Source organism: Amblyraja radiata, chromosome 2 (assembly GCF_010909765.2).
Source record: "Amblyraja radiata isolate CabotCenter1 chromosome 2, sAmbRad1.1.pri, whole genome shotgun sequence".
NCBI lineage: Eukaryota > Metazoa > Chordata > Chondrichthyes > Rajiformes > Rajidae > Amblyraja > Amblyraja radiata.
The window spans coordinates 88,195,701-88,216,755 of record NC_045957.1 but is presented as its reverse complement, the minus strand read 5'-3'; the positions used below and the strand labels follow the sequence as shown (position 1 = coordinate 88,216,755).

General features: G+C 40.4%; 1 protein-coding gene across 10 annotated transcripts in view; it reads right to left on the bottom strand.

The window, feature by feature from the left end:
* Positions 1 to 21,055, bottom strand: part of tns3 (tensin 3) — a 453,833-nt gene that overhangs the window by 44,315 nt on the left and 388,463 nt on the right. The window lies entirely within an intron of this gene.

The following is a 21,055-nucleotide window of genomic DNA, read 5'->3' as shown; positions in this document are numbered from 1 at the left end:
CAGATCTGGACCCTTCTGCATTCTGAAAGAGTCCTGACCAGAAACGTTGCCTATCCATGTCGTCCGGAGATGCTGCCTGATTCGTTGCGTTACTCCAGCACTTTCTGTTTTGCTCAAGGTTCCTGCATCTGCAGTTCCTTGTGTCTCCGATTTAATGACCTTTATTCTTACCGTGCAAAAAAATTTAAATATGGACAGGTTGACATTCAACATGAGGCCATTCACATCTCTAATTCTCTTGTAGCTTGATGAATCATCCAACCAAAGGGGCTACACATCAGTACAACAGTCTGAAGAAGGGACTCGACCCGAAACATCACCCATTCCTTCTCTCCAGAGATGCTGCCTGTCCCGCTGAGTTATTCCAACATTTTGTGTCTATCTTAGCCTTATATCATTGTTTTCTTTTCCAATTAAACATTTAAAGTCACACAATTAATCTGAATATTTGGCAGCTTTCTCATCGATTTTAATTTGGCAGTGTCACCACTAGAATTATATTAATAACTGACTTTAAAACCAATCTTGTCAAACAACCATTGATTACTGTAGGCCTCCTACAGGGCACAAAATTGTTCCCTTCCCATTGGCATTCATCAGTAAATGTAACAATGTGCCCTGCTCGTAGAGTTGGTTTCATTAACAGTCAAAGATGCTCAGTGAAATTCAACCAGAAGTCTGCAGAAGGGTCTTGACCCGAAACATCACCCATTCTTTCTCTCCAGAGATGCTGACTGTCCCGCTGAGTTACTCCAGCAATTTGTGTTTACCAGAAATGTTGACAGATGCACAATAAAGTCGAGGAATTCTCATTCACACGAGAAGTCCTCTCCGCAGACATACAATAAATTATAAAACGGAACTGACAGTTTTGTCAATATTCTTTCAAAGGCAGAAGTGCGTCGTAATTTTCTGGTTTCCCTGAATCCGCACCAGAGTTAAAGACCTGACAGTTCTGGAGAGCAGAAGGAACAGGTGATTCCACAACTGATTAAAAGAGGGCAAAGATCACCACGGTATGGTGTGGAATTGTGAAAGAGCCTCACAGCACCAGGTAACATCCAAGTGGAACAAATACCAGTCTTTTTTTAACATGTACCATCAATGCACAAAAAATGCACCCTCACAATCAGTGGTTAATGAGTCACCAGAAGAAAAACATACAAGTAATCAAAGATTCTTGAAATAGCTAATTTGTTAATTACGTCAACTATGTTTGACAATGTTGGAGAAACTCAGCGGTTGCGGTAGCATCTATGGGGATCTGCAGTTCTTTCTTAAACATATCAACTATATTAATGATTTGATGGCTTTCCTTCCCAACAAAATATGTATTGATATTCCTTAATATTATGTCAGGCTATAATCGTTTGCTAACAATATTTGCAGTGGGGTGTTTTTGGAAAATACATTTAAAATCCTGTTTCAAAAAACAAAACAATGAATGGTGATGAGTAAACGGGTCAGTTGTGTCACGGTTAGGTAGTATTGCACAGATCAATGAACAAAAATATTTTACAGAAAGAGCAGTGACAATCTTTGAAAAGTCCTGACCACTGCAGACCATGAATATATGCAGAACAAATTGTTTTATAGGATAGTTACAGAGTACAGTTTGCATCATTGGTAAAGTAGTTTCCATGGGAAAAGTGTTTCTGATGCATTAACAGTAATAAAATTCTAGTGAGGCATAAAAACAAACCAGAAACAGATGTCACTGGAATTTAAATGTAAAGCAGGTACCAAAAGTGCACTGCAAATGGAATAGAATGGCATGTATTAAACATAGGTATGTCCATCGGTGTGTTACAGATTGAGGCACTGGGCCTGAGAAGGGACCATGCCATTTGGTGAATTCTGTGGAGATGTAGACGATCACTCCACACGAGCCTACCACCGAATTGCCAGGGCGACTGGCCGCCGGAGGATTCACAAAATGTGGAGTCCACCAGCGAGGTAGGTGGTAGGCTAGCGGACTGATGGGGCAATGGGGTAGAATGTCAGAACTTTCCCCTCCTCCCTTCCTCCCATGTGGAAACTTCAATGACTAGAGGGCATCACTTTAAGGTGTGACAGGAAAGGTTTAAAGGGGATGTGCGAGGCAAGGTTTTATCTGCTCAGAGGGTGGTGGGTGCCTCAAATACAATGCCAGGGGTGGCAGTGGATGCAGATATGAAAGTGGCTTTCAAACAGTCACATTAACACTCCAAAGACGTACAGGTATGTGGGTAAATTGGCCTGGTACAAGTAAAAATGGTCCCTAGTGTGTGTAGGGTAGTGTTAATGTGCGGGGATTGCTGGTTGGCGCGGACCCAGTGGGCCAAAGGGCCTGTTTCCACCCTGTATCTCTAAAAATATAACATGGGTAAGCAGGAATGGAGGGATACAGATCATGTGCAGGTAAATTAGATTATCTTGGCATCGTTTGGCACAGAAATTGTGGGCCGAGGGACCCTTTTCTCTGTTATATTTTATTTTCTACATGGCCTCATAATCCAGCACATCAGAATTTCCTTTCAGTGGGAGTCAATAGAAACAGGGAGTCAAAAGAAGCAGTTTTAAAATTGCATCCTCATACTTTTTTGGGGGAGATTCCAGGCCAGAGTCCAATCTGGATACTTGGAGAGCCTATATCTCGTAAGGAGATGGTGGCTCCTTTTTTAGTTGCAATCCAGCTACATGTCCCTCCAAATATTGCGGTGAACCTTCGTGACAGAGGATTTTGCTTGGAGCACACCTCACATTTTCATTGACTGTGATTGTGGTGGTTAAAGGTAATGCCCCAAAATAAAACCGCCAAGAACACCCATCTTCTCCCCACAAGTGTGAAACTGAGAAGTTACTGGAATGACTGAAGAATTTCAGGCTAAATATCATATAGATATGGAAGGGAAAATCACATGTTTGATGCAAAATTTATGTTAACTGATATCATTAAAAGCAGCAGATGAGAAACTATAAGAGGTTAAGATTTTAAAAAAGTTCAGCTGAAAATTACTGTTCAATATCGCACTGTTATCTCTCAAATGAAAGCAGATTGCAGAAATATAGTTGAAAGTTGAATTAACATGATGGCTTTCACCGTGCTTTGCTGCCAAATACTTGGAACTACAATCACTGTTGAGGCCTAATATAAAGGTGAAGTCATCTGCACATTCCCCCTTCAGATGTCGCCTGATTTGCTGAGTTCCTCCAGCATTTTGCTTTTTGTTCAAGATTCCAGCATCTGCAGTTTCTTGTGTCTCCATTTTACTCCTCCACTCTGATATCATCTCAAACAGCATGCCTCCATTTTCTCCAGTCTGAAGAAATGTCCCGACCAGAACGGTTGCTTGTCCATTCCTTCCACAGATGCTGCCTGACCCGTTGACATTCTCCAGCATCCTTTGCTCAAATCTAAGCCAATGTGCAGTAAGTAATGTCCAACATCAAGCAATCATGCTTAGTTTGGTTCGAGACAAAATGTCTAAAGTGATAATGGTTTATATTTTAAATTAAGCCAGGATCATGAGCATTTATTCAGAAAGAGCATTACCATTGACAAGGAACTTCAATGTTCAAAACTTTCTGCAGTAAATGGTGCAGTCAACCATTGGACTTGTTTCAGGGAATTCAGCAAATCAGGAGCAGTGAGCATAAAACCATGGCAGATCCCAACCTAGACCAGCGATTTTGATTTACAGTTATGTTTGAATTTGGGAGGTGGTCACTAAATGATGTTTTTCCCATATTGAAAGGTAGTGCAAAGTTACAGCTCAGTTACAATAGAAGAATTTGGTTCAGTTAGTTTAGTTTAGTTTTTAAGAAGGAACTGCAGATGCTGGAAAATCAAAGGTAGGAAAAAGTGCTGGAGAAACTCAGCGGGTGCAGCAGCATCTATGGAGCGAAGGAAATAGGCAACGTTTAGTTTAGTTTAGTTTGTTGTCACGTGTACCGAGGTACCGTGGAAAGATTTTTGCATTTCATATTTGGATTACAAATGCAGTCCACAGATGTCCTGGTACTGACTGCTTATTATTCATTAATTGTCGATGACAGGCAACACTGAAACAATTCAATATTGCAGCATTTAAGGTCAGTACACAAAGATAAGCAGAATCTCATCTTTCTTCTTTGAGGTTTTGAGTATGGAAACATGAGATTATGTTTCACTTTTTCTGTCCATTTGAGTATCTTGCAGAAACAAATCATTGCTGAATCAAAAGAACAATTTAATTAATTCCACATGATTTGAAGAAATGCTGAGCACTGGATACGTCAAAGGTCACAGCTCTGGACCACATTCCGGCTCTCATACTGAAAACCGACTCTCCAGAACAAGTTTCAACACTGCCATCTTCCTGATAATGCGGAAAATTGCCCAGACACGTCCTGTTCACAAAAAACAGGACAAGTACAATCCAGCTGTTGATATCAGTCTAATCACGGTCATCAGTCAAGTGATGGAAACTGTTGTCGACATGCTATCAAGCAGCACTTCCTCACCAATGCTCAGTTTGGCTATTGGCTCCAGTTCTCGCCACAGCCTTGGTCTAAATATGGACAAGAGCTGAATTCCAAAGATTAGAGTAACTGCACGACATCAAGGCAGCGTTTGACCAAGTCATCCTGGTAAAAACTACGGTCAACGGAGATCAAAGAGAAAGCAATCCAGCGGTAGGAGCCTCACTGAAAGGAAGATGTCTGCAGTTGTTGTAAGTCAATCATCCCAGCTTCTTGAGCTCCTCAGAGGAGAGTTCAAGGTGCAATCACCTTGGCTGCTTCATCAGATTCATTTTAGTTTATTCAGTTTAGTTTATTGTCATGTGTATCGAGGTAGAGTGTTAAGCTTTTATTGTGTGCTATCCAGTCAGCGGCAAGACAATACATGATTACATTCCAGCCATTTTCAGAGTGTAGATACATGACAAGGCAATAACATTTAGTGCAAGGAAAAGCCAACAACGTCTGAACAAGGATAGTCCAAGGGTCACCAATGAGGTTTATTGACACATACATGAGGGTGCAATGACATTTCTCGCTTGCATGAAGGTCACAGAGGAAACGGTATAAGGTAACGATAGATACAACAATAATGACAACAACAAATGCAAAACAGCAGAAAGGTGCAAAGATTGTAGTGCAATCTCAAGTAGTGCAAAACAAAATACTAAAGTTCAATAACGGAATAATTGAATGAGATAGAGTACGTGGCAGCACCTCCAGGAAGGGGGAGTGAAAGAGGTGATAGGTTCAGGTGCTGGATAGCAGTGGGTAAGTTGAGCCAAAGATCATTTTCTGTGCTATAAAACTATCTGACTGTAAGAGCAATAGGAGCATGCAACACAACCACCTGTAATGTTCCCCTCTTAATCACACACCATTGTGATTTGAATGTTTGTCACCGGTCCTTTGTTGCGACTGGATCTAAATGATGGAGCTTTCAACCTCTGCCTTCACCCCTCAAAAGAACAGCGGGAGTACCTTCGCCAGGAATGCAGTAAAAGTTGGTTCAGCAGCTCATTTATGGAATATGTAACAATTAACAGATTTAATGTCCACCATTATCAAGAAAGACCCATCATGAAGCAATGTTGAAATGCAGGCAGTTATATTCCAGATGGAGAGGTGCTGAAGTGACGTGAAAAAAATATATTGTGAGCCTTGTGATGTGTATAGAGAGACAACCTTGCCTGAAGGTTATAATTAAAATAATGTAAAGGAACAGGGCCTAAGATACAAATAAATTTAAACAATAACATTTTTATTGGCCGATGATGAATGGCTGACATGTCCAATAAACCCACACTACAGTTCCACAGACATCACCGCATGTCTGAGATTTCTGACCCAGAACATGTAAATGTCTGGAAAAGATGAATATCAGATCCTGTGAAAGATTAACCCACATGCAAAACGTTAATAAAAAAAATCTCTAGACATCAGGTATATAAGGGAATTTCCATTTAAGGGCAAATCACTTTAAAAGGTTGTAGATTTGTCAGAGAAAGAATTTCAGCATAGTTTTTTAGTTTAGAGATACTGCGTGGAAACTCGGCCCATTGGGTCTGCACCGACCAGCGATTCATGGAGACTAGAACTATCTTACATACTAGGGACAATTTTCACTTTTTACCAAAGCCAATTAACTGCCAATTAGCCTTCTTTGGAGTATTGAAGGAAACTGGAGCACCAGGAGAAAACCCACGTGCTCGTGGGGAGAACGTACAAACCCAGTACAGACAGCATCCCTAGTCAGGATTGAACTTGGGTATCTGGCGCTGTAAGGCAGTGACTCTATCGCTGCACCACTGTGCCACTCAACATCTTATGTTAAGTGTGCATCGTGCATGACCTAAGGCAAAATTTTTTTTTAATTGAGGGATTAGTGCTTGTGACATAGAAAATATGACTAGACAATTTTGGTTTAGCAATATTAAGGTATAATAATTGACCATGATGTGAAACCTAACTTCCCTCTTCTTCTTCAAAATAATACTATAAGATCCTTGATGTTCACTGCCTCGTGTAAATGCATCTCATGCAAAATGTAAAAGACATGCACATCCCTCAGTACCACACCAAAACATCATCATAAATTCTTGTACTCAAGTCTTTGGATTGGATTTAATCATAAATACCTAGCTCGATAGGGGAGACCCAGCAACATCAAGCTAACAGAGGGAAAATGGTTAGCTCTTATCCTGAGTGGCATAATTTTGGTCACATTATTGTACTGATTTTATTCTTAGGCAGTGGACTTGCCAGAAAGAATCTATGATAAAGCTAGTCCATTAATTAAAAGCTCATGTATGCAGCAGCTTTTTTAATTATTCAAAACACAATAATTTGCACTGAATCTTATACTGTAAACACAAAGATAAACGTTGCAGACAAAATCTTACATAACGTATAACATCAGCCAATTATTTTGAGTTTGTCGAGTCCAAATCAACAGTTTAAAGACTAAGTGATGACTTGTCACTGTTTACTGTTAATAGAATTGTACTGTTAACCTGTAATTAGTTTGGATTGTGAATTAATGATTAACTTTGTAGGATCCTGCAGGACAGATATACATTGCCTCCATTATGTTTGGGACAATGAGCTATCATTTATTTGCCTCTGTACTCCACAATTTGAGATTAGTAATAGAAAAAAAATCTCAAGTGGTTAAAGTGCACATTGTCAGATTTTATTAAAGGCCATTTTTACACATTTTGGATTCACCATGTGGAAATTAGAGCAGTGTTTATACATAGTCCCTCCATTTCAGAGCAACATACTGTTTGGGACACATGGCTTCACAGGCGTTTGTAATTGGTCAGGTGTGTTTAATTGCCCCCTTAATGCAGGAATAAGAGAGCTCTCAGCACATAGTCTTTCCTCTAGTCCTTCCATCACCTTTGGAAACTTTTATTGCTGTTTATCAACATCAGGACTAAAGTTGTGCCAATGAAAGTTAAAGACGCCATTAGGAGACTGAGAAACAAGAATAAAACTGTTAGAGACATCAGCCAAACCTTATGCTTACCAAAATCAACTGTTTGGAGCATCATTAAGAAGAAAGAGAGCACAGGTGAGCTTACTAATCGCAAAGGGACTGGAAGGCCAAGAAAGACCTCCACAGCTGATGACAGAATAATTCTCTCCATAATAAAGAAAAATCTCCAAACACCTGTCCGACAGTTCAGAAACACTTTTCAAAAATCAGGTGTGAAATTGTCAATGACCTCTGTCCGCAGAACATTTCATGAACAGAAATACAGAGGCTACACTGGAAGATGCAAACCACTGATTAGCCGCAAAAATATGATGGCCGGATTACAGTTTGCCGAGAAGTACTTAAAAGAGCAACCACAGTTCTGGAAAAAAGTTATTGTGGACAGATGAGATGAAGATTAACTTATCAGAGTGATGGCAAGATCAAAGTATGGAGGAGAGAAGGATCCAAAGCATACCACCTCATTTGTGAAACAACGGTGGTGGGGGTGTCATAGCCTGGGCATGTATGGCTGTTGTAGGTACTGGCTCAGTTATCTTCATTGATGATACAATTGCTGATGGTAGTAGCATAATGAATTCTGAAGTATATAGACACATCCTATGTGCTCAAGTTCAAACAAATGCCTCAAAACTCAATGGCACAAGACAATGATCCCAAACACACTGCTAAACCAACAAAGGGGTTTCTCAAAGCTAAAAATTGGTCAATTCTTGAGCAGCCAAGTCAATCACCCAATCTAAACCCAATTGAGCATGCCTTTTATATGCTGAAGTGAAAACTGAGGGGGACTAGCCCCCAAAACAAGCATAAGCTAAAGATGGCTGCAACACAGGCCAGGCAGAGCATCACCAGAGAAGACACCCAGCAACTGGTGGTGTCCATGAATCGCAGACTTCCAGCAGTCATTGCATGCAAGAAGATATGCAACAAAATACTAAACATAACTACTTTCAATTACATGACATTGCTGTGTCACAAACATTATGGTGCCCTGAAATGGGGGGACTATGTATAAACACTGCTGTAATTTCTACATGGTGAAACCAAAATGTATAAAAATGGCCTTTATTAAAATCTGACAACGTGCACTTTAAGCACATATGATTTTTTTTCTATTACAAATTTCAAATTATGGAGTACAGAGGCAAATAAATAAATGATGGGTCTTTGTTCCAAACATTATGGTGGGCACTGTAGATGTAGATGCCATAATCATTATCATCTAATGGATGAAAAGTGCATTGCACTCATGCAAGTGCATTTAGATTTACCCCCAAGAATATTTAGAGAGGGGAACAGTACTTTCATATTTCACAAATTCTGCTATCAATGGCACAAGACCAACTTTTTCTCCAACATATAGACACTAGGAACTGCAGCTGCTGGTTTACCAAAAAAAAAAAGTGCTAAACTAACTCAGCAGATCAGGTAGCATCTCTGGAGTACATGGATAGGCAATGTTTCAGGTCAGGACCTTTAAGTCCCGACCCAAAATGTCGCCTGTCCAGTATTCTCCAGAGATGCTGTCTGGACTGTTGTTACTTGAACAATTTGGGTCTTTTTCCTAATATGGTTGATATAGTTAGTAATAACCATTTGACCCAAGCTGTCTATACTGGTATCCACACCAGCCTCTTTTAACCTTACTTTATTCCACCTAATTAACATATTCTTTCTCTTTCTCCTGTCTGCTTGAATGGATCCATGCTATTAATGGTAACATGATTTGCATCCAATGTACCCACTTAGTAATTCCTCAATTGGTTTAAGAATGAGCATCATATATTTATATTCACACATGTGAATTTATGTTATATTATAAATATAATATATATATTTATATTACAGCTCAGATGTGTTCATTGCTAATGCTGATCAAGTGAATTGAGTGAAATGTGAAACTGGAAACATGCAAAAATTAACAACATGAAATATGCAACTCCAAAGTAAAACAGTTGTAGAGTGATGAGTCAGTCACTTAGCATGGAAACAGGCCCTTCGGTCCAACTTGTCCATGCCGACCTAGATGCCCCATTTACCCCAGACCTACCTGCTCACGTTTCTCCCATATCGCTCTAAAACTTTCCTATCCATGTACCTGTTCAAATGTCTTTTAAATGTTATTATTCACGGAGTAGTTTGGAGGTTTCCCAGAAAGTAGTACATTTTAATGTCGACGTATGTAACCAACATTTGACAAACAGCATAACTTCAGTAAGCCTAGACTGTAATCTCAAATGGATTTAATGTCAAATTGATTCAACCAAATAAACCTTACAACAACTGTTTTGGGCCTCCTATTATAATTATATAGGTCTTGATATGACATTATATATAACACCACACCTTGAGTATTGGAATTTTGGGTTCCTGACCAAAGTATGCATTTATAGAGTCATAGAGAGTTGAAACAGGCCATTCAGGCAAACTTGAGTTGAAACTTGTTTCCATCTATCACATGCTACATGCTTGCTTAAGAAAATAAAATTACTGCTCCTAATGCCCCATCCTCATCACTCCAGAGTACATCAATAGGCATGTCAACCTTTCCATCCGAAAGGGAAGTATTTGTTTAAAGCTGTGGGGCAAATAATGGGAATGCAGACTAACTGGATGGATAATCTGCATTTCATATGTCCCATAGCATTGGGGGGGAAAAACCCTGGCAATTACATAAATTTAAGCATCAGGAATTTTAAACAAAAAAAACAAATCAAATCTCATCCTGCTCAGCCTTTTATTACTGCAATGTGTCACTTGGACCTTGATTGACGTGGAATTAGGGAACACTCACCATGCGTGCAAATCTCTATTGGGGTATTTTGCCCCAGACTAAACAGGAATGGTGCTCTTCAATATGGTCCATGTGCATTTTTCAAGTGCTTCTCTTACACCAAGGGACTAACATAGGAAGGCACCTTTGTCATGGACCAACTGGGCCCGATTCCATGCTGGATAACTTTAAGACTATATTATTTTGAGTATACGATTTGACTAGCATCTTTAAAATAAATTAGCAGAGTCCCTCCTTCTCACCAGTGTAGTAATGCTGAAAGTTTGGCAGGTGACATTTACACTATGGGGTGGGGTAGGATCAAAAGCGACATTACTTATATCCTATTGAAGGTTCTGGATGTTGTAAACACAAAGGTTAACCTGACATGCATGGTGCAGTAGAGCATTCTGCATTTCATCAAACATCAAGACAAACTGCAGTGCATCAGGTTGAGTGATCAACACTCAACCTGAACTTGGAGCCAAGCCCTTAATTGCTTGAGCACATTTTTTGCCAATGAGAGGATAGACTACTGTGGGCTTCTTTCAGTAAGGATCAGCAAAGCACACTTCTCCAGATCCACCCAATTGACTTTTAATCTTAAATCCAGAGTGGTCCCTTCTTAATAATAATAATAATAATAATAATAATAATAATAATAAATCTTTTATTGTCATTGCACGTCAGTGCAACGAGATTTAGTGTGCTGCTCCACTGATGTACAAGAAAGGTAAATAAATACAATACATAAATAAACAAGCTGAATTGATTGACGTGACCATCTGAGGGAGACTGTCCAAAGGGGATGGGTGGGGGGGGCACTCATTAGGGCCGGTTCAGAGCCGCTATAGCTCTTGGGATAAAACTGTTCCTGAGTCTGGAGGTTCGGGCGTAGAAGGCCTTGTAACGTCTGCCGGAGGGAAGTAGTTGAAACAGACCGTGGCAGGGGTGTGATGAGTCCTTATGGATTCTTGGAAGTTTGGAAAAGATGATTATATGGAAAGAAATAGCCACAAGATATTAATTCAATTCAAAGTAGTTCTTCCATTTTTGTTTCAATTCTTCAGTAAAACAACTTTAGGAAAAAAATGATTATCAATTTTTTTCACATAAACAATATTGCTTTCCTTTCAAATTTAAAGCTGTCAACTATTGAATTCTACATCATATTTTAACTTTTGGAATTTTATTCCTCTACGATAATCCCCAATCCTCCACATTCAGGTGCTCCGCAAGGGTGCGTTCTCAACCCCCTTTATTACTCCTTGTACACCCACGACTGTGCAGCCATGTACAAATCTAATTCAATTTACAAATTTGCAAACGACACCACCATTGTGGGCCGGAAATCAAATAACAATGAGACGGAGTACAAGAAGGAGATTGAGAACCTTGTGATCCGATGTTGAGACAACAACCTCTCTCTCATTGTCAGCAAGCCAAAGGAGATTTATGATCGACTCCAGGAAGCAAAGCACATACCTCGAATTTCACTGATGGCGTTGAAGTAGTGAAGTTTGAAAGCTTCAAATTCCTAGGAGTAAATATCACCTGCGACTTCTCTTGGACCACCCATATTGAAACAATTGCTAAGAAAGCACAACAATGACTCTATTTTCTTAAAAAGCTTAGTAAGTTAGGCATGTCCCCAACAACTCTCACCAACTTCTACAGATGCACTGTGGAAAGTATTTGATCAGGATGCATCACAGCATGGTTTAGGAACAGCTCCATTCAAGACAGCAAGAAATCGCAGAAAATTGTGGGTGCATCACACTAACCAATCTCCCTTCCATTGACTCCATTTATACGTCACGCTGCCTTGGCAAGGCCACCAGCATAATCAAGGACGAGTCGTACCCTGGCCACTCCCTCTTCTCCCCTCTCCCATCGGGCAAAAGATATAGAAGTGTGAAAATGTACCTCCAGATTCAGGGGCAGTTTTGCACCACTGAATAAACCAAGAATGGCCCACAAATTAATTAACACAACACCCATTTTCAGGTAATATAATCATCAGAAAATGCATATTTATTGCAAATCAGAAGTATACCACCCAACATATTGAAGCAGGCAAAAAGATACATCTAAACATTGTGTCCAAAACCGACGTTAGTATCTTTGCATCTTCATGATACAGCCAACATTGTTTTATGGTTCCTGCTGTGCAATTGCGCTGCCCGGTAAAATAAATGTCACCAAGAGGATTGATGAGAGCAGGGCAGCAGACATTGTTTATGTAGACTTTAGCTCGGCCTTTGACAAGGTCCCGCATGGTGGGCTCGTCTGGAAGGTCAGATCGCATGGAATCCAAGGAGACCTAGACAATTGAATTCAAGGTTGGCTTGGTGGTGGGAATCCAAAAGTAATGTGGAGGATTGTTTTTCTGATTGGAGGCCTGTGATTAGTGGTATGTTGCAGCAGTCAGTGCTAGGTCCACTGCTGTTTGTTATATCCATTAATGATTTGGATAATATAGTTGACATTGTCAGTAAATGTGCAGAAAGCTCCAAAGTTGCTGGTATAATAGACAGCGAGGAAGAATATTCAAGTTTGCAACAAGATCAAGATCAGTTGGGAAAGTAGGCCAAGGGAAGAGAAACAACACTCTGGTAAGTGTGAGATGTTGCACTTTGGTATGCCAAGCGAGGGCAGGACTGACATAGTAAATGGTAGAGCTGTAGATAGTAGAGATACATATTCCCTAAAAGTGGCGAGTCAGCTGGATAGTATGGTGAAGAAGGTGAAAGCCTTCATTGGGAAGGATTGAGTGCAAAGGTCCCTATCATGATGCAGATGTACAAGTCGTTGGTGTGACCACACTTGGAGTACTGTGTGCAGTTCTAGTTGGCCAGATAAAAGAAGGTTGTTATTAAGTCAGAAAGGGTGCAGAAGAGAATCACCAGACTGTTATCTGGGCTTTTGGCTTGAGTTATATGGAGAGGGTGGAGAGCCTCTTTTTTTTCTTTGGAGCAAAGGAGACCCAATGGTGACTTTATTGACATGATGGGCTGGAAAAAAGTGAACTTCACAGTCCTTTTCCCAGGGTAGAGAATTTTAAAACTGTAGGGCCGAGGCTTAAGGTGAGAGGGGAGAGATTTAAGATGGACTTCAGTGGTTATTTTTTCCACTCAGAGCGTAGTCTGTGTCTGGAATGAGCTGAGGGAGGAAACAATAGAAACAGATACAATTAAAAGTTTTAAAATACATTTGAATTGATATATGATAGAAAGAGTTTAGAATCTGTGGGCCAAATACAGGCAAATGGGACTAGTCAAGTTAAATATTTATAACTTAAAAATGCCTATGTAAATATTACCAAGGTTTTTTTAACTTATTTAGGTCAGAACACAGGAGAGAAAGAGGCAGGAACCATGATCTGTTCATGCCAGATCTCCATCGCCTTAGGGTCCACCCACACCTCAAGGCTACTGTGCATGTGTTGCTTTTGTTGAGATGGCAGACAGACAGCAGAACACGGGCAGCTCAGGGGAACAGTGTGGCCCCAATGTCTGAAGCAGGCAGAAAGCAGCCTAACAATAACCAGGTGGGAACGATGTCAATATTTCTCCATTTCTTTGAGAACCAGATAGATGTGGAGAAGCACTGAGGTGCAAAAGACCATCTATGTTCAGGTTTGGCACTGGGATATTTGGCATAATGGCTTCCTTGCTGTTGTTTCTTGCAACAGCTCAAAAGCTATGCAGGATTGGTCATAATTAATTTTTCGGCAATAGTCTGACTTTCCTCTGCTTTTGTACTGAGGCTATTCCCAAATCTTATCATCAAGGAAATAAACATTGCTATTTCTGCTATTTGACCATGAACATTCAGTGTAATTCCCACCAGGACTGCTATTTGTCCAGTCATCTGCATGATGTGCAAACCATCAACTGAAACCACCAGGTCCACATTAGATTCAATCACAATGCAAACTAGCGTCAAGCAAGACTCTGACATTGCCTCAACATTTTTCCCATTGCAATACCTCACCTCCCCACCTGCAAACTTTAGAGATAAAGCGTGGAAACATGCACTTTGGCCCAACAAGTCTGCACCGAACAGCGATCACCCGTGCATTGGCACTGTCCTATACACTCTAAACAATTTACTATTTACATTTTTACCAAAGTCAATTAACCTATAAAACTAAACGTTTTTAGACTGGGAGGAAACCGGAGCACTCGGGAAAAACTCAAGTGGTTACAGGGAGAACGTACAAACTCCGTACAGATAGCATCCATAGTCAGGAGTCTCTCGGGAAGTCATTCAGGTCTCTGGTGCTGTAAGGTAGCAACTCTACCGCTGCACCACTATGCTGCACTTGCTTCTTTATTATTTAGGGCCCATCAAAGGTAACGGCAGTGTGGAATGAAATCGATATTTCTCATCCAAACAATTGCTTACGTTTAATACTTGCTGTTTTAGTTTTGAATTTTAAGTCAAAATCTGCACCAATCCCTAAAGAAATTTGTTTGCAAAACATGCTGCTCACACTGCCATTTCACCTCTACAGAAATCAATTGAAATCAAATGAAATAATTTTGATGAAATGGATTTTGGAAGTGGCACTTTCTGCTTCTTCTTTTTCAGAGGCTTTTGCTGTGGATTGATGATGAATTTCTAGGCTCTGGGATTTCTCAGGAGAAATGTTACCAGCTTTGGGAAAAAACAGAGTTGAAGTTTTGAGTAAGCGAGCCACTGCGGCAGACATCTCCCGACGAACCGCGGAGCCGGTGAGGCCCGCGACCGAGGTTGAAGCCAGTGACTGACGGAGCCTGGGTCGGCAGAGCCCACGCGCTGCCAGTCGACGAAGCCATGAGGTTGGGGCCTATGTCGGCGCCACGGAGAGGACCCAGCAGCGATAGTGGAGAGGTTGGTGCGGTGGTCGATGGGCACGCCGACCGACAGCGGACCACATAGCGTAAGGACGCCGCTGCCGTGGGAAGGAACAAAGGAGGACACGGAAAACAAAAAGGACCTGGCGTGGGGGGGGGGGAGAGAATTTGTAACTTTGTAAGCGCCCTTTATGGGGGACTATTTGTATACCTTGGATATGCAAGCAAAGAATTTCACTGTGACTATTTAATTCAATAACTTATTCATAGCAATAAACACTTTGATACCCTGACCATCAATTAAAAAATATCTGATTTCCAACATAAACAGCACAACTTCTAACATGTTACATTACGTGTAAAAGTAAATGTAGCAAAATTAAAAACATCCTCATACTAAATTACAGCCGCTTTATTCTTCAGTAGATAATTGCACAGATTAACATATTTTCTTTACCACGAGTCATTAATTTTATCATTCAGCTTCAGCATAAAATTAAACTCAAAGTAATACCAGTGTAACCTAACTTCATTTGCAACTGAATTATAATCGTTGTTCACCAACTGAAAATTTGCTGGTCTTTTAAGTGAGATTGGTAATTTGATGACAATGTGTCTGCAACTGTGTTGGAAAGAACTGCAGATGCTGGTTTAAATCGAAAGGAGACACAAAATGCTGGAGTAACTCAGCGGGACAGGCAGCATGCCTGGAGAGAAGGAATGGATGATGTTTCAGGTCGACACCCTTCTTCAGAGGAGTGTTGAGGAATAGTGGGATGAGTAGGTAGTGGTGTTTCATACTGTGGACAACAGCACATGGTGGGGTTTAGGAGGAGGCTGCAGGGCCACGGAGAAGTCATATGGGTCATTCTTTTTTTTGGGCGAAGAATGCTGAAATTGGCAAGATTTACGCATAATGAGGGGGGGGGTGGATGTACAGGCAAAAGTACATGGACATAACGGTGGAAAAGGATGTGTCACATTCTTCATGTTTAAGAAGGAACTGCAGATGCTGGAAAATCGAATAGACCCGAAATGTCGCCTATTTCCTTCACTCCATAGATGCTGCCTCACCCGCTGAGTTTCTCCAGCATTTTTGTCTGCCACATTCCTCATGGTCAGATTGGACACAGAGAATCTGCATGGCTGGTTTCAAGCTGAGGAAAGAGCTGGGGAGTGAATGGTATAGGAGCTGGACAACATTACTTATTCTTGCAGACGTTAAAACTTGGTGGAAATTTGTACGATTATACGTAATGCCAGTGGAGTGACAGAGAAGTAAACAGTCTTTGTAGATAAGACCATTGAGGAGAGCACCTGCCTGAGAGAAAGAATAACACGAGAAGGAATGCAGTGAGGAGTCAAGTATAGAAAGTGATATAAAGCTGTCAGGAAAAAAAACAACTGCAGAACTGGGCTAACGATATGGGGGCAGAGGTAGATTTGCAGCTAAGGGGGATGAATCAAAATAACTTGAGAAATTGAGAAATGCTCTGCAATGCATGAATTAGTAATCAAATCAGTCAATAGGGAATAATACTCCATGGGTCCAATCAAAAATACATCTCAGTAATGTTGACAAGAGCAGTCTTGTTGCCATGTTCAAACAGAGGTCAGAGAGATAAATAACAAGACAGGAATGACTGGAGCCAAAAAAGCAGACATGAACGAACATGCAAACATACAAACAGGTCAGAGATGAAGAAAGAGCTGAAAAATATATTTCTGGTTTACATTTATTTTCAAGCATGTGTTACAGGATACACACAAGAATATTTATTAAAAAATCATTCTCTCTCTAGATTAAACATTTGGTGGCAAAATTTATTGAGGAGAGCATCTGCCTCAGAAAAAGAATAACATAAAAAAGCGCTATTGTTCAACCAGATGTGAATTTTGATTAAGGGAAACAATTTATTTAATTGATTTATTGTGGTGAAATCATAAATCAGTGCAATAGAACACTTCAGATGGAATAGTTAAATATGCACAGAATGGCAATGAAGTTGTTGTAGCAAAAATCATCTTGTAAACGGTTAAGAATGTACATTTAGCTTGAAGAGTGTTTATGCTTTCATTATTCTAATGTTAATTTTCCATGATCTTATCAGTAAGCAATTCTCTATTATGCTTGTGCACATCTCTCAGACCAGCCTTAATTAAAATCTCAGTACCTCAAGAAAGTCTATATGGTTACGCAAAGGTTCCAAAAGCTTTTGTACGTAGAACAGGATTATATACAAGTATAGGGAGCATTGCTTTATAATTGAGCAGTAATATCCTATATATCTATAAAACTCTGATCTTGTATGTGGGAGTGTGTGTGTGTGCGTGTGGGAGTGTGTGGGAGTGTGTGTGTGTGTGTGTGTGTGTGTGTGTGTGTGTGTGTGTGTGTGTGTGGGGGGGAGTGTGTGTGCGTGTATTTGTTAGTGTGTTGTCATATCTTCTCGAAAAAACGATAAGCTAACAGAACATTTTTCACATATTCCGACAGAGATTTATGCCGTGAAGTCAAAAATCGCCTTATCTCGAAAATTCATGCATTATTTCTCGAGTTATTAATCAAACTTCGAAAATAACACCAAACAGCTTTGGCTGATGATGTCACAATGGCTCTGCGTGCTGCGTCTGCGAGTGACCCCCTCCCCCCCTCGTGAGCTGCCTGCTCCTCTCCTCTCCTCCTCTCTCCCTCCCCCCCCCCTCCTCTCCCTCTCCCCTCTCCTCCCTTTCTTTATCTCTCCCCCCTCTTTCTCCCCCCCCCACTCTTTCTCTCCCCCCCCCCTCTCTCCCCCCCCCCCCATTTGTACATCCATAAGCCTGTCTTATATGCATTATATTCTCATAAGCAGCTGAACCTTCTAGGGGTTGCATTAATGGAAACATTTTCTGCTACGTTATCTTGTTTATCCATTTTCTGAAAGCCATATATAAAAAGCATAGTCAGGGGATTTGGGGTGAAGGCAGGAACGGGGTACTGATTGTGAATGATCAGCCATGATCACAGTGAATGGCCCATTCCTGCACCTATTGTCCAGAAAACAAAAACAATCTCAGTTTAGGTTATTGTCATGTGTACTGAGGAACAGTGAAAAGCTTTCTTGTTGCTTGCTCTCCAGTCAGCAAAAATACTACACATGATTACAATCAAGCCATCCACATCGTTCCGATACAGAATAAAAGGAATAACATTCAGTGCAAGATAAAGTCCAGTAAAGTCCGATCAAAGATAGTCTGAGGGTCTCCAATGAGGTAGATGGTCGACCACTCTCCAGTTAGTGATATGATGGTTCAATTGCCTGATAACAGCTGAGAAGAAACTGGCCCTGAATCTGGAGGTATGCATTTTCAAACTTCTGTACCTCTTCTCTGGTGGGAGTGGGAAGAAGGACACAGTGAGACTTGTCCTTGATTACATTGATGGCCTTGTTAAGGCCACTAATAGTAAGCTCTGCACCTATATTTAACTAAATTTTCAGTTTACTTATTTGATACTATTTGATACTGCACATGTTATTGATGTGCTTAGGAGAAAACCTTAAATAGATAATTTCAAAGTTTGAACTTGCTAACATTAAAATCAATATGCATGTCAAAATCAATAGTACACAGTGCCATCCATAAAGTTTGGGACAAAGACCCATCATGTTTTATTTACTTCTGAACCCCACAAATTGAGATTTGTAATAGAAATAAATCACATGTGGTTAAAGTGCACATTGTCAGATTTTAATAAAGGCAATTTTATACATTTTGGTTCAACCACATAGAAATTACAGCAGTGTTTTATACATAGTCCCCCATTTCAGAGCACCATAATGTTTAGGACACAGCAATGTCATCATGTAAATGAAAATAGTCATGTTTAGTATCTTGTTGCATATCCTTTGCATGCAATGACTGCTTGAAGTCTGCGATTCATGGATATCACCAGTTGTTGGGTGTCTTCTCCGGTGATGCTCTGCCAGGCCTGTATTGCCGCCATCTTTAGCTTATACTTGTTTCGGGGGCTAGTCCCATTCAGTTTTCTCTTCAGCATATAAAAAGGCATGCTCAATTGGGTTCAGATTGGGTGATTGACTTGGCCACTCAAGAATTGATCATATTTTAGCTTTGAAAAACTCCTTTGTTGCTTTAGCAGTATGTTTGGGATCATTGTCTTGCTGTAGATTGAACTGCCGGCCAATGAATTTTGAGGCATTTGTTTGAACTTGAGCAGATAGGATGTGTCTATACACATCAGAATTCATTATGCTACTACCATCAACATTTGTATCATCAAAGATAAGTGAGCCTGTACCTTGAGCAGCCATACATGCCCAGGCCATAACACCCCCACCGCTGTGTTTCGCAGATGAGATGGTATGCTTTGGATCTTGGGAAGTTCCTTCTCTCCTCCATACTTTGCTCTTGCCATCAGTCTGATATAAGTTAATCTTCGTCTCATCTCTCCACAAGACCTTTTTCCAGAACTGTAGTTGCTATTTAAGTACTTCTTGGCAAACTGTAAACCTGGCCATCCTCTTTTTGTGGCTAACCAGTGGTTTGCATCTTCCAGCGTAGCCTCTGTATTTCTGTTCATGAAGTCTTCTGTGGACAGTGGTCATTGACAAATCCACACCTGACTCCTGAAGAGTGTTTCTGATCTGTCGGACAGGCGTTTTGGGGTTTTTCTTCATTATGGAGAGAATTCTTCTGTCATCAGTGGTGGAAGGTCTTCCTTGACCTGCCAGTCCCTTTGCGACTAGTAAGCTCACCAGTGCTCTCTTTATTCGTAATGATGTTCCAAACAGTTGATTTTGGTAAGCCTAAGGTTTGGCTGGTGTCTAACAATGTTATTCTTGTTTCTCAGTCTCATAATGGCTTTCCTTGACTTTCACTGACACAACTTTGGTCCTCATGTTGATAAACAGCAATAAAAGTTTCCAAGGGTGATGGAAAGACTGGAGGAAAGACTAGGTGCTGAGAGCTCTCTTATACCTGCATTAAGGAGGCATTTAAACACACCTGAGCAATTACAAACGCCTGTGAAGCCATTTGTCCCAAACATTATGGTGCCCTGTAATGGGGGAACTATGTATACACAGCTGTAATTTCTACATAATACCCTTTAATAAAATCTGACAATGCAACAATCAGCCTTTTCCTCGTTCAAAAACTACCCTCAAACCTCGTGCAGGAACTTGAATTAAGGACCAGGAAAAGGCTGATTGTGAGACAGTTTACAAAAAGGAGCCTTATTTTGGACTGGCTTCTAATCAACCTCCTCTCATGTACATACAGCGAGTGCCCTCCATAATGTTTGGGACAAAGACCCATCATTTATTTATTTGACTGTACTCCATAATTTTGAGATTTGTAATAGAAAAAAATCACATGTGGTTAAAGTGCACATTGTCAGATTTTATTAAAGGGTATTTTTATACATTTTAGTTTCACCATGTAGAAATTACAGCTGTAATTTCCTGGTCCTTAATTCAAGTTCCTGCACGAGGTTTGAGGGTAGTTTTTGAACCACCAGTAAGAGCTCATACCTATAATTAGATATACCTGGAAACGGCAGATATTCTGCCGGTTGTTTCCAACCAATTAACTTTAATGGCTGGAAAATAGTATCTGGAATGCTATTGACTTCCTGATACCTTGATTGGTAGAGAACTAGAAATTGCTCTCTGTGATGGGTTAGCAGTCAAAATTGTTTGTTCTATGTGTGTTTTACCCAGAAATACTTGTCGTATGTAACCTCCATGAGTTCAAACTGTTTTGTCAAGATGTCCCCATTCGCTATCTGATACCCTTGATTGGTGGAGAACTAGTAATTGGCCTCTGAGATGAGTTCGCAGTCAAAATTGTTTGTTCTATGAATGTTTTGCCCAGAAATACTTGTCGTATGTAACCTCCATAAGTTCAAACTGTTTTCTCAAGATGTCCCCATTCGCAGTCTGCATCTACCAGTAA